This window comes from Lissotriton helveticus, chromosome 2_1, assembly GCF_964261635.1.
Source record: "Lissotriton helveticus chromosome 2_1, aLisHel1.1, whole genome shotgun sequence".
Classification (NCBI taxonomy): Eukaryota; Metazoa; Chordata; class Amphibia; order Caudata; family Salamandridae; genus Lissotriton; species Lissotriton helveticus.
The window spans coordinates 1,989,808,519-1,989,824,048 of record NC_136059.1 but is presented as its reverse complement, the minus strand read 5'-3'; the positions used below and the strand labels follow the sequence as shown (position 1 = coordinate 1,989,824,048).

The 15,530-nt window shown below is 43.3% G+C and overlaps 1 protein-coding gene across 1 annotated transcript in view; it reads right to left on the bottom strand.

Annotated features, from left to right (window-relative positions):
- TMEM131L (transmembrane 131 like) overlaps positions 1-15,530 on the bottom strand; it is a 673,742-nt gene that overhangs the window by 359,507 nt on the left and 298,705 nt on the right. The window lies entirely within an intron of this gene.

Sequence of the window (15,530 nt, the reverse complement as noted above, 5' to 3'; positions counted from 1 at the left end):
TGCTTCTTGGTGCTAGTTCTACTTAAAACCTTAAAAGATCATACCTCTGGTTACCTTTAGTGGATTTTATAGTCTTTTTGGTAATTAAATTTGACCATTTTTCTAACTTGTTTGGGGATTTTTATCATTTTGCATTTCAATTTTATTAGTGTTTTAGTACTACACACATACTTTACCACATTGCCTGTAAGATAAGCCTGTCCGCTCTGTGCTATAGCTACCAGGGGGTTCCCCTCAGGTTCATTTAGTGACTATAGTGGTTCACCCTGACAAGATTATAACTCGAAGTGGGTAATTAACCCCCTCAACTAATTACCCAATTTCTTACAGTCACCATTCCTTCTCTGGAGCCAATTTGAGCGAATTGTAATTTGGGAACTGCCTAATTAATATTAATTAGACAGGTCGTTTTGTGGCTCACTCAGATTCGGTATATTGCAAATAGGTTGGTTCACAAAGTCAGACTTGATTCACAAAAAATTGGTGAACAATTTGCAGCATTCATTTGTGAATCCAATCTCAGTAAATATGGCCCACAGTCAGATAATTTTAGATCACCTTCCAAATTGTCCTACTGTTTGCATGCCTACAAAGCCTAATGTGTGTATAAATCTGTTTTAAGACATTCTCCACTCTGTCATAAAATAACTTAAAATTGGTACCTTCCTTGTTGAGAACAACCCGAGAACTTGTCAGAACCTGCAAGGAAATTATTCATTTTCAAAAGTTCAAATCTTGCAAAAATCAGTGTCATAGGGGGCGTGGCTTGGCCAGCAACAATGGCGGACGCAGCTTAACGAAGCTCCGCGCACGCACCACTAAAATCCAGCAATAATCCTTCCATCCTGTCTCGTGAGCGGTGAATCCCGGGTGAACGGGACCGGGGAGACATCCTGCATGCCCACGGAACCAGCTAAAGCTACCCGCCGACGGCACCGCTCTGGATCCGAATGCCGATCCCCCAGCCCGGTGAAGACTTCTTGACAAGCCCACAGCCGGTGATTACTCTGGACATGTATGATGGACTGCCAGTGGGTTACACTAGCCTTGACCACTATGTACTGAGCGGGTTTAGCCATTAAATGGGCGGCTGGCCGTCACAGCTACTAACTCCCCAAAGTTTAGGTTTATGTTACACAGGGAGGGTGGGATCCATTGGAGGGAGGTCCCTGGAATCCGGGGTTGGGGTCCTGGGGAGCTCCCACCGCGACAGATGCTCCTTGTTCTTAGCAGTATCGGGAGAGGGGATGGGGTGGGCTTTCGGGGAGGGTGGGGTGGTGTTACAGTAGCAAAGATATGTTTTTTGTTGGTTATATGCGCAGACAAGTCTCCCTTTCCCCATTAGGCAAATCAGTATGGTTAGATCCGGACTGGGTACATGGCATCGCAAGCTAAAGTTTCCTAGTTGGGCGAATTAACAGTGCTGACATGGAATGTACGGGGGCTCTTAAACAAAGTCATGCGGGCCTGTATTACAGCAGGCTGAACGCAATGGAGCGGAAGTCCTGCTATTGCAAGAAACGCACCTGAGTAACAAGGTCCCGTGTCTCGCGCGATTTGGGTTCCATCAGGTATATCATGCAGGACTCACCAGGGGTTCCTGAGGGACTGCTATCTTGATTCATAGACGAGTCCCCTTCGCCCATACGAAACATTGGGTGGATCCTGGCGGTAGATAGGCCTTTGTGACAGGGACGCTCTACGGTAAGTCGCTCAAGCTCGGCAGTGAGTATGCACCCCGCCTCTCAGGATTACGTTCATAGAAAGCCTGACTAGATTATGGGGCGAAATGCCAGAGGGCTCATCCCTCCTGGGGGGCGACTAGAACGACACCATGACCCATTGGATAGAAGGTGACCTACGGGGGCTTCCTCCCTAACTGGTGGAGACATTGGGTTGGGCCTACATCTGGCAAGGAATACCATCCAGATGAGTTAGGCTATACGTTTCTTTCGACGGTGCACGGTTCAGTGTCTCACCTGGATTATTTGTTCACACACCGGAGCTACGTCCACAGGTTTGCTCAGGCCACCCATCATCCGAGGGGGTTGTCTGATCATTCCCCGGTCTCGGTGTTGCTCCTCCTGCAGGTCGGGAGGCCCCCACTTAGATGGCGGATGTTGCCATGGCATCTACGCGCCCCTGAGTACCAGGAATGTCTCCAAACAGCGATTCAAGAGTTCCTCGCCCTAAATACAGACTCTGTTTCATCAAAGCTGACTCTGTGGGAGGCCCTGAAGCCTACTTTTAGGGGGGCAGGCATCAGCTATAGGACCCACGATAAAAGCAAACGCTCCGCCCAAATAAATAGCTTAGAAACACAGTGTCGCTCTTTAGAGGCACAATACACCAATGAGCCCACTCCGATCCTTCAGAGTAACCTGATTCTGGCGCAACAGCTGCCAACCCACCTCCTCACACAGGAGGCAAAAGACATTTGTCTGGCATCCCAGTATCGCATTTATCAGTGGGGGGATAAATCCAGTAAGATGTTGCATAGACTATTTGTAATATTCTTATCTGTAGATATTTCCCTTTTAAAATACATATTCCATTTTGTACATATTTCCCTTTTTTATTAGAATGTCTCATCATAGCTGCTCATGCACATTATGTGGTGGGTTCCATTTAGAATTGTTATGGTCTGAAATGTATTAGAGTAGAGAAAAGAACTGGAAAACTTGACGAGTGGAAGTACTGTGCTGCAGTTTAATAAACCTTGGATTTTACTTGGAATTTCTTGGATTTCTTACCTCTTTATTACAAAATTGGCGACGAGGGTGTCTGGTACCTACTACTACAGCAGCACAGGTGTGGTACATCTAATTTTGAAAGAAATTCGAATTTTACTTGGATTTAAACCCATTTTGGATTTTACAATGCTTTGAAGATTGAATTTTAATTAATTCCTACATAGAAGACGTTTCTATCAACTATCCTACTTAAAGACTGAAGGATTTAAAATTTCATTTTACCTGGAATAATATTTACACCTGTTCTTTATAATTGCACTATACTATATTGGAAACTATATTCACTTTGGAGACTACACGGTCGAGGACGTTGTTTTACCGAAAACTACAAGATTTATGGATGTTTGCTTAAAGGATTCGTGATTTTAAACAAAATAAGCAAATGTTTACCTATGAACGTAGTTTCAACGGGTAACATGCGACAAGCCTTCCCGTGCAACTGAGTCTCCATGCGCCGTGTTGGAGCGTGCGATCACCATGGTTTCCAACTACAAAGCTGATGATGCTACACACATAAGGCGTCACGTCGCGTAACGTAAAGGCAGCCATATTTGTGTACATCGGCACTAAATTTCAACAGCTGATGCAACTCGATGGCTCGGGTGTACTCGTGAACTAAAGGTACTGTTTTCAAGTTTGAAATTACATTTATCAAAAAAAAAAAAAAAAAAAGGAAACACCGCGCAGCAAACTTCACAACGACCTATTTGATGACATTATCACATCGCATGCATTATTGCCAGAAATTCGAGTTGGTATTAAACTTTTCACGATCCACGACTGCTGTGTGGGACAAAACATCGCTGATGTACACAGCTGGTGTACTCAAGGATTGAATTTGTGTTTATTTGCTTTATATTCAATTCCTTTCAACTGTAGTCATAGCATATTGCTTCATTTAGTTCCCTATTCATTTTGTACTACTTCTTACCTTACACTATGCAGTTTGATCCTCCTTCGAAATCTTTACAGTGTAAGGGTGATCCCCCCATTCCCTGGAACAGATGGAAGGAGGAGTTTTTAACCTATTTGAAAGCTATTGACGGGGAAAGAATGGGAAATGAAAAAAAACAACAAAAAAAAAGAATATTTTCCTTCATTGTTTAGGATCCAAAGGGCAAGCTATTTTTAGAAATTTACCGCCTGTTCCTGGTGACTCTGGTGTGTTTGATGAAGCAATGCTTCGTGTGGAAACGCGTTTCAAACCCACAACCAGCATTGCTTTGAATCGTTACAAGTTTTATACGAGGGCACAAAAAGAAAATGAATCCTTTGATGATTTTTTAACGGGTTTGAGAGCTTTGGTTGTTTCATGCAATTTTGGTGCAATGACAGACGAAATGATTAGAGATCAGATAATTGTCAATGTTAAATGTAAGAAAACACAGGAACAGTTGTGTATTTTAGGTAATCCTACTTTATTAGAAAGCATTTCGACTGCTAAGGCGTTTGAACAATCTAACAAGTGGATGAAAACTATTGAAGAAACAAGCACTAGAAATAACAAGAATGATAAACTAAGTGATGAAGTATGTGCGATGAACAATGTTACAAAAAGTTTTCAAAACTATAGGAATGTATCGCGCAACCGCATTGTATGTTTTAGGTGTGGGAGTTACAATCATGTAGCTTCCTTCAAGTTTTGTCCTGCCTTGGGAAAAGAGTGCAACAAATGTGGTAGAGTTGGTCATTTTTCCAAGTCCTGTAGGGAAGACAAAAAGAAAATTGGGGACAAAAGTAATTATTTTAAAAAAGGGGAGGTCTCTTGTGTGAGAGATGACACAGACTTTGGATCAAAATGTGAACATGTCATGTCTGATGAATCTCCTAAAGAAAGAGGAATGATTGTGTCATTAGTGAGTTTAGGGTTGCTTGAGGAAGATACATTGAACTCTCCTAAATGTGTAGTTAAATTTATGGGTGTTGAACTAGAGCTAATGGCTGATTCTGGGTCTCCTTGGACCATTATAACAGAAGAATATTTTGATGAAATGTATGAATCTAAAATTACTAAGAGTGATTTGTGTCCTCCTGATGTAATGGCTAAAGGGTTCAATGGTTCGAACATTGACTTCATTGGTTATATTGCCTAAACCATTTATTTTGAAGATCAATCTGCATACATCAAAATATATGTTGTAGTAAAAGGAGTAAATGTTCTGGGTTGGCGCGATCAATTTAAACTTAACATTACGTTGAATCCACGCAGCAAAGATCCAGTCATGGTGTTACAGGATAGAGATGTTTTAGATAAAAGAGTTATGTTTGTAGAGGAGAGTAAAGCTTGGAAGTTACTTTCAGGTGAGTTCCCTGGAGTCTTTTCAGACAAATTGGGTAAGCTAAGCGGGTTCACTCATGTCATTAAACTTAAACAACGAGCTGAACCAGTTGTGCAAAAGCTTAGACCTGTGCCACTAAATGTTAGAGAAGAGTTAAATAATACACTGAATGATATGTTAAAAAATTATGTCATAGAGGAGATAGAATCGTCGGAATGGGTTTCGCCAGTAGTTTTGGCACGCAATGAAGATGATGTCTTAAGCAAAGTGAAAGATTATGTGAAATTGGGTTGGCCTTCTAAAGAGTTAATTCCAGCTGAGGTTACACCATTTTACAATGTTGCTGATGAGTTGGCCATTGAAGGAAATCTACTATTCAGAGCTGGGAAATGTATTCCACCTTTTGCAGTAAGAGATGTTATTTTGCAAATGAGTCATGAATGTCACATGGGCATGTCGTCCATGAAAAGATTAATTAGGTCTAATTTCTGGTGGCCAGGAGTAGATAGGTTCGTAGATAAATTTGTTAGAGAATGTCCTGAGTGCATTGAAAGTGATAAGACGTGCAAATGTGATCCAGCACCTTTGACTCCTGTGAAGTGGCCAGATCATCCATGGCAGAAATTAGGGATCGATATTGCTGGTCCATTTAGTTTTTTACCACAAGAGTGTAGGTTTGCTATAGTTGTCGTGGATTATCACTCAAAATGGCCTGAGGTCAAACTGGTACCTCATCCAAACACTGGAAGTGTTATTTTATTTTTAAGAGAAATTTTTTCAAGAGAAGGATTCCCAGAAAGTATTGTATCCGATAACGGGGTACAATTTAAATCCTCAGAAATGTTAGAGTTTTTGAATACTTATGGTATAAAGCATTGCACCACTGCTCTGTATGAACCACAAGGTAATTTTATTTATTTATTTATTTTCAGAGTTTTATATAGCGCGAACAAGATCTTCACAGATATCAGAGCGCTTTACATAGAGGGGTACATGAGGGAACATAGTCAAACAATAAATCAATAGATCACATAGTACAAATAGGTGGCTGCAAGCCATCACGTGAGTAATAAAACAACTCATACAAATAAGTAAATGAGTCAAGCATGCAAAACAGATCGGTGCAAGGTGTTGACAGAGTTCGAGATGATAGATCAAGTGTATTTAGCCATGAGGATAGCTTGTACTTCTTTTTTAAAGAGTGTGGTGGAAGAGATAAGCCTGGTTTCGGGAGGGAGTGAGTTCCAAATCCTAGGCGCCAATCCTGAGATGGAGCGCTTGTAAGTTTTTTCCTTCCGGAATCTTCGAGGTTTCAGCAGAAGATTGTTTGTGCCTCTCGTGTTTCTAGTTCCCCCAGAGATTGTCAGTTTCTGAGCGAGGTAGCCGGGTGAGTTTAGGTGTACCGCTTTGTGTGTCATGCAGGCGATTTTCAGCTGTATTCTGGCTTCAAAAGGCAGCCAGTTCAGGGATTTCAAGTCAGGGGTAATGTGGGAGTGCTTTTTTGACCCAGTGATGAGTCTCGCTGCGGCATTCAGAGAAGCTCTTAGTGGTGCGGTAGTAGTTAGGGGGAGTCCGCAGAGGGCGGTGCTGCCGTATTCAATACGTGGGATGACTAGCGATTGTACTGCTGTTTGGAAGTCTTTGGCTGGGAGGTAGGGTTTAAGTTTCCTCAGAGTATTGATCTGGAAGTTCGCTCCCTTTGTTGCCTTGCTGATATGTTGCTGCATGTTGAGGTTGGTGTCAAGTGTTATGCCTAAAGATTTTGCTGAATCCACTATGGTCGGTTGGACATTGAGTGCTGTTAGGTGCTTAAGCCATGTTTGTGTGGTAGATATTTTCGTGGGAGGTGAGATCAGAAGGAACTCAGTCTTCATAGCGTTTAGTTTGAGGTGGTTATCAGCCAGCCAAGATTGGGTGCTCCTGATCGTTGAGTTCAGACGTAAGATGTCTTTGGGGGATTGTAACTTGAGATATAGCTGAGTGTCATCGGCGTACATGTGAAAGTTTACGTTGGATGCTTGTAGCAAGGAGGTGAGAGGTTCCATGACTAGGTTGAACAAAGTTGGGGATAGGGAGGATCCTTGGGGGACGCCTAGCGTCACATGTATTGGCGAGGACATCAGGTTGTTGCTCTTGAATTTCTGCGACCTGTTGTGAAGAAAGGAAGTGAACCACTTGAGAACAGTTCCAGATAAACCCATTCTTGTATTTAGTAGTTCTAGTAGATTCTCATGTTTAACGGTGTTGAATGCTGAAGAGAGATCTAGAAGGATGAGGAGGCAGGTGTCGTTTTGGTCTAGCATTTGAAGTGCGTCGTCTATTATGTGAGTCATAGCAGTCTCTGTGCTGTGTCCTGCTCGGAAGCCTGACTGGTGGGCGTTGAGGAGATCGAATTGCTCAATGTGTTTAGTCAATTGTAGTTGTGCGCATTTTTCCAATAGTTTGGCGAGAGTAGGAATATTGGTGATGGGACGATAATTGTTAAGATCAGAGGGGTCGGCTGTAGGTTTCTTTAGTAGAGGTGTGACCTGTCCAATTTTGAGAGAGTCAGGTATGCTTCCTTGTTGGAGTGAGCTGTTGATCATTTTAGTCCAGAGAGGGAGAAGCAAAGGGGTAAAGTCTTTTACTGCGGAGGCAGGGAGGGGGTCCGTGAGGTGATTGGATGGTTTCAGGGTGCTGAGCAGTTTGCCAATTTCTTCTTCCGAGTATGTGCCGAAGGTTGACCATGTAGCATTGTTTTTTGGTTCAGTGGGTGCTAGGCGTTGGGGTTTGGAGTAGAGGCTTGCGTCAATGAGGAGATCGCTTTTTATTTTGTCAGTTTTTTGGATGAAGAAAGCAGCAAAGTCTTCACAGGAGGGTGCCTCACACCTAGTGTTGAGCGGTTGGGGTTGTTCCTTGGATTGTGTTTTGATTAGCTCAAACAGTTTTCTCAAAATGGACTAGTGGAAAGATATAACAGAGTTCTCAAACAGGATATCTTGTGGGCTCGGAAGTTTGGGGGAATGTGGAAGGAGAAATTAAGGGAAAAGTTATGGCTATACCGTATAACGCCTCATGCTACCACGGAAGTTTCACCTTTCCGACTATTAAAGGGTAGAGATCCTATATCTAACCTATGTCCTTGGTGGTTTAAGAAAAGTGCTGGGTATCGCATGGTTGATGTGAATGTCAAGGATGTAGCTGAGAAAGTGGAACTCAAACAGTACAAATACAAATGTGATTATGATACTAGGATGAAAGTCAAACAACCTACTTTTATGGTAGGTGATGTGGTAAGAATTCGTAAACCTGGTTATATTACCAAAGGTGAAACAAAGTTTGGCAAACCCATGAAAGTTGTGAAAGTTTATCACAATAGTGTTGTCACACAAGATGGCAAGAGATGGAATGTTAGAAGAGTATCCAAATGTATATCTTAATTTTCTATTATACCCAACAGTTTCTTTTTGTGTAAGAATGTAGAATTAATGTTAGCGTAGTCACTTGATTTTCTTTAGGGAGAAAATGTGTAATATTCTTATCTGTAGATATTTCCCTTTTAAAATACAGATTCCATTTTGTACATACTTCCCTTTTAAATAGAATGTCTCATCATAGCTGCTCATGCACATTATGTGGTGGGTTCCATTTAGAATTGTTATGGTCTGAAATGTATTAGAGTAGAGAAAAGAACTGGAAAACTTGAAGAGTGGAAGTACTGTGCTGCAGTTTAATAAACCTTGGATTTTACTTGGAATTTCTTGGATTTCTTACCTCTATTACACTATGTCAGGCGAAACAGGCCCGGCCATTGTTCCAGCTATCAGGGGTAGGGACGGCGTATTACATACCTCTCCAGGAGAGGTGGTGGAATAGTTCGGCCGACATTTTTCAACGCTCAACAGCCGGCAGGACCAGATCTCGAGTGACCTGGTTGCGGAGTTCCTATGTGACATTCCGGCAGCTTTCGGATCAGATGAGAGATCAGTTAGATGCCCTTATCACAGCCGACAAATAAGCGAAGGCACTGCATGCAATGCGCTCAGGCCGAGCCCAAGGGTCCAATGGGTTCCCCATGGAGTTTCTTGGTTCCCACGTGACCACACTAGGTCCCCACCTCCTCGGGGAGATTCAGGAAGCTTTAGAACAGCAAATGCTACCCCGAGATTGGTGGCAAGCCAAAATTGTCCTCTTCCTAAAGCCCAGCCGGCCGCCAGAGGACCCGTCTTCCTATAGACCGATTTTCCTCAAACTTTTAATCTAAGCTATTGGGCAAGATGCTCGCGGACCGTTTGCGGGCCTGCATTTAGGACATGGTCCATCTGGACCAATCAAGCTTTATGCCGCACCATGCCACTTGGCATAACATCCGAAGCGTCCACAATGCCATGGCCATGGCTCCAGAGCTGAGATGCTCTGAGGCCTTACTTCTGGCGGACATTGATAAGGCCTTCGTCTCCCTTAATTGGGAGTACTTATTCCAACTCCTAGAAGCAGCCAACTTTGGGCCACAGTTCCAAGCATACATACGCCTACTGTATACTCAGCCCATGGCCTCGGTCTGTATTGCTGGCCACCGTTCTCCCTTCTCCATTGACAGAGGGACTCAACAGGGATCCCCTCTCCTCTTTATGCTCGCGGTGGAGCCCCTCGCGGCATGGGTCCGCTGAGACCCGGTGCTCCGAGGCTTTGAGTGGCCAGGGGCAAAGTCAGACCAAGTTGCATTTTACGCGAACAACATGTTGCTCTTTATGACTGACTCCTGGATCTCGGGCCCCCGTATTCTTGAAATTCTCTGGTCTTTGGCCACATTACTGGGCTCCACACAAATCCTGAGAAATCAATATTATTCCCAGTGTGTGGCCACCAGGGTAGGACTACGTGGGCTTCCCAGCTCACACACCCCACGGAGAGTTTCCAATATGTAAGAGTGTTTATATCCCCATGCCCGCGGATTTCTTGGGCCTGTAACATAAACCTGCTCCTAGTCAATCTCCGTGAGGAGACTTCAATCTGGTCTTTCCTCCCCCTCTCGCTCTATGGACTGTCTGCCATTTTCAAAATGGTCTCGCTCACTAGAATGCCTACAGAATTTCCCATACCATATTCCACGAGCGTGGTTTGCTTAAGTTAATGCCATTCAAAATACTTTCTTTGGGGGGGAGAGGGGGGGGGATTCCAGGTGGCACTACAAACATGTGCACAATCCACATACTGCGGGTGAATAGCGGCCGAAGATGTCTACTCTTATTACGCGGCAGTCCACCTTATAATAATAAATTATTTGTGGTACAATTCACCTACAGACCCAAAATTCGCATTGGAGCATAATGCCATGGAGAAAACCCCCCTCCTGCGCCTACTTTATAGTGCGCAGAAGCTTGATTTCCTTCCACATGCCTGCCAAACAACGATCAGGCTATGGCAATACACCGTCCGATGCATGGGTTGGAGCGTGTGACTGACGCAGGCGACACCTCTGTGGCACAATAATTATCTGCGTCAGGTGGCGGCACTAAGGGGGTTCCAACAGTTGGATCAGATTGGAATATCAACATTGGAGTACATTGTGCGAGGCACGGTCCTTAATTCTTTTCAATTGCAGGAGGAATTCCTCCTCCACAAAACTCAGTTCCACAGGTATCTTCAATTGTGCCATGCCTTGGGCCCCGCACTCAAGACTCTTGCTGACATCCCCGAATTTCATCCACTTGAAGGCCACCTTCTCACGGGTGATCTCGGTGCACACAAAATTAGACAAAAAAATCAAAAGCGGATGACACACTCCACCACTACATTGCATAAAACTGGGAAGTCGTGGCAAGATGACATCCCGTAGTTGACCGACGATGGCTGGGTAGAGGCGAATGCTAGCCCCCCAGGGCACGGCGGTTGCCTCCAGATACCATCTTATCCAGTTCAAATATATACAGCAGGTGTATTATACCCAGGTCCGGCTATGGAAGATGGGGGTTGTACCTTCTCCAGTGTGCCTATGTTGTAAAAGGGAGGAGGGAACATTCCTCCACACAGTGTGGAGTTGCCCAGCATTGCAGCCATTCTGGGGTGGGGTGTTGTCATGCCTTAGCGAGGTGCTATCCTGGGACTTCCCCTCAGACCCCCGAATATTCCTACAAAATAGTACAGAGGACATCAGCGGGAATCGCTATAAGCAACGTTTATTGTTTCTTTCCTTTACGACTGCTAAGAGGGATATAGCCCAGTTGTGGAAGGGTACATCACCACTGACAGTAGGGAAGTGGTGTAAAGAGTTGGATAACTGTATGGGTGCAGAGGAGGCGGTGTTTCAGGCAAGGGGCTGCCCCCTGATGCACAGAAAGATAAGGTCTCGGTGGGCTACTTACCTTGGTATTGATCTCCCTCCTCTTCCCACGACATCCCCCATAGAAATTGTTTAATGTATGCTTTGTGGGCCCCCTTGGTACGATATGTTGTTCCCCCTTCTGGGTAATAAGTGTTTTCTGAAATATGCCTGCCTTAGTTGGAGGTTCGGGATGTCTGTGTACTGTTCGTTGTTGTTGTTTTTTTTAATGTTTTGTACACAACCAGTACCCAGTGATATCCTAAATGTTGCTATTGTTCGGATAAGCTGTGTTAGAGTGGATTATGTTTGGCTCCTACCTGAGTGGTACTGTAAAATTACAATAAAATATAAAATATGTAAAAAAAAAAATCTGGGTCATGTATAGGTGTGAATTCTTGTCTTGTGCTAAACAAAAAATTGCAACCATTAATTATTACTGTTACCAGGCGGCTGGTTTCCCTAAACTGCCATAGGAATGGCCCATGTGAGTGAATACTAGCTCCTGAGGATGCAAACACTTAAACTGAGCAATGGTCTCCACCAGCATAAGGAAGTTCCTTGATTCTTTAAGAACACTCCATAGAAGGGCAATAGGAGGGCCGAAGAGAGCATTCTCCAATAGGCAGGTAAGAACTAGTCTCCCGGAGGTGCTGGGCCACTAAACATTCAAGGGGAGACATGCCCACACTGTCTGCTAATTTTCAATGGAAAGGTGTTTGTTTTATGCTGACCGCATGCCAAAGATATATTTTTAAGGATCGTCTTGCTCAGCTCACATTCTTATGCTCTCTGATCCCTGAAACAGAACTCCTTAAATTTAGGCGACCATAAGAAATGTCTCGAAGTGATGGTCCATTTTTATGCCTCCTTCCAGCTGATAGACTTGAGGACAATAGGCTTTGACAGATATCCGAACTTAAAAAAGGACAATGGTTATCTGATCTAAAAAAAGGACTAGAAAAGGACAGAGATGTTCACAATAGCCACCTTGGTCTGAACAAAGGGTAGAAAATGTTAAACTTCCCTAAAGTCCAGCCAAATTTAATTCAATCATATATGTATCAAAAGGCATTAATGAACAGGCCTCTGTCAGGCTGATCTCCTGCCATAATCAGATTAGCATGTAATGACTAACCAGCAGCCACAGCAGACGCAAGAGACATTCCACCAGCAGGTTGAAGCAAGTAGCCCACCATCGCAAGGCAGCAGGTGGAATGGGTGGACCAGGATCTATTTAAAGGGTCTATCCATAATGTCAAAGGTGTCTTGATATCAGTAGTTTCTTATCCGCAAATCTTTAGTGCAGACATTTACTTCGCTTGGACAAATGAAGACAGAAAGGACTTATAATGACTGACAAAGCATTGGAGTGAATAGCTGCTGGCCATAATCTGGGTTTGAAGTATCTTCTCCAGGACTGCAGAGTAACTTCTTACCCAATAATCATCTTATGGTTACTTTTATCAACAACAAGTGCCACCAGCTTGGAATCTTGAAAGAAGGTAGGATCAGGTGTTCAACAGGTCTACAGCCATGGCAGGGTAAAGTGCAACCACCACTGTGAATTAATGAATGTGCATTGCTTCCACTGGATCCTGCAACTTCAGATCATTTCTATGCTTCGGATGGTGCTAACAGTGTTCAGATTAATACAATAATGCTTCCACAAATCTTCCTGAGACTGAAACAATCAATGGTGACCTCAGTACTGATGGAGTCCACTGGAAGTCAACCACTAATGCTGGAGACATCCTGAGCCGAAGGCATAGTCTCCAGCCTCAGATGTCTGATAAGGGACAACATATGGTTGGTTGATGTACTCCCTTAGTCACAGAAAGTCAACGTATAGAGTAATGACCTAGTCAGATTTTTATAGGTTGCTATCGGAAAGGGAAGAGGGATTCTGAATTTTATCCTATGACTACGGCACAGTGTTGGTGCTGGAGACCTTGAAGAAGGTGTCTTCTTACTGTGGTGCAAGCCCTCACTTATTAACAAGAGACGGCAGGTGCAGGACAGGCTTGCCTAACTACTTTTTGAAACAGTCTAAGTCTCACCAGAATGTATGCGCATGGTGCCACCAAATGGGCCTTGGTATGAAAAACGTCCTAGTCTTTTGATGCACTATCTTGGTTGCACCATGCCCGGGACATAATCAAGTTCAAACAATGGTGCAACAGTTGTCAGACTCGTTCTGTGATGATGATGCAAGGATCTGTTCAAGAAAGTGCTTTGCCTGCATATTTATGTCTATTTGTAAAGCACACACACTAATTTACAGAGTCTCTTGGTGCTAAGAAATTATCTGGCTGAACTAAAAAAAATAGGAGGGCATGATCGATAAACCATTTTGTACATAATGCATTTGCTCAATGGCAACCAGTGGGGGCTTTTTGAGGTGGGAAGTTATTTGGTCAATTTTTTTCTAGTTGAATACTAATCTCACAGCTTTATTTCGCAATTTTTAGAGCCGATCAAGGTTTTTTGGGGGGTGCGGGGTGGGGGGGATGGCAAGCCAAGCCAACGTACATTCAATTCCCATAATCCAATCGAGCCTGGATGAAGAATTAGCTACAGTGACTGGTGGGGGAATAAAAGAAATGGAAAATTATGTCCAAGGTGTTTCATATGAAAAATACAAGATTAAGTAATAGCTTAAACCTGGGATTCTAGAGAGGATAGTGTCCAGAATGGTGCCTAGGTTGAGGGCAATATGGGGATGGGCACCGTTTGAAAATGCTCACATCTGTTTATCTTGTTGGAGAGTAATAATCTTACTATTTTGTGGGGTTGGAGTTTTAAAAATAGGTATTATACAGCTTAGAAAAGTGTCTAATACAGAGGGTACAACAGCATGGGTTTGCAGCTAGGAGATAAAATGGTCATCTGCATAAAAGTAAGATTTGCTTAGATGTTTTTGTAGCCAAGATGTAAGGGAAAGTAGATCTAAACTAAAAAGCACAGAGGAGATTATAGAATACCCCCCCTCCCCCACCCCCAAACCGTCGCTTAGAGAGAGAGTGATAATTCTCTAGTTTGATGGACTGGATTCTATTTGATAATAAAAGACAATATTCAACATAGGACAGTACCACCGATTCCAAGACAGTAAAGGCGTTGGAGAAGGGTGGGGTGCTCAAAAGCATCATAGAGGGCCAAAAAAATTAGGGTCTTACTTCTCCTCACCGCAATGAGCTTGGAAATATGTGCAAGTAGTAAGATTTGTCTAACTTTAAGATTCAAAGCGTATTTTATGTTTTTTTCTTTTAAACAGAAGACAGACAATAGCCTTCTTAATTTGCAGTAAGAACATTCCTGTTGACAATGAGGAATTGATGTTGTCAATTATAGGACATACCTGCATAAGTTGTAATTGGTGAGTGAGCGAGACTCCACACAGGGATATAGAAATAAGTGAAGTGCCTTTCTTTCCACAGACAGAAGAGTTGCTTGGTACTGCACCAAGTTTCCGCCCACAAGTAATTACCTAAAAATTCCTACTATTAATAATACATCTAACATTTAATGGGGCTCCGTGTCACCTTTTCTCTGCATATATAACAGCTCTCATTATGATAAATGCAAGAGCACAGGTTTCCATCGAATGTTTGATTTCCAAAAAGGAAACAGAGTAGAGATGCCAGTCACCTGCTCCAACCATGTGGTACATAGTACCTAGCCAGAAACCAAAGGGTTGAGTCACAAGTTGTCCAAGCGAGCAGAAAAGGAAAAGAAAGAAGTAGCAAAAATCCAAACAGTGCCCAAGAAGTGGCCTCGCAATATGAACTGCTGAGCAAAAAAAAGCAGGTTAAATTGCACACCAATCAGTGATAAAAAGGTAACTGGTGAGAGAGCGCTACTGCCAAGCGCCAGAGAGTGTGGCCGCATAAAAGTCATCAGACGTGAGGCACCAACAGCGTAAAACTCTTAACTGAACAGTTCTGACAAGCAGCTTCTTGTGCCCAAAAATGGTGGTACTCACAGGCTGAGAACAGACGGTACAAAATTTAGGAGTGCAAATGGTTTTTGTTCTTTGGGATAATCCTCTGCTACCACGATCCAAGCTTTGCGCGCAGAACTTGAAAATGTGATAACTATGTAAAAGGTTGCAGTGACTATGAAGAGTACAGCACACACTGACCTGCCAGGCGCAGTAAGTAAAAAGCCTTAAAATTACTTCTGAACACACTTTTT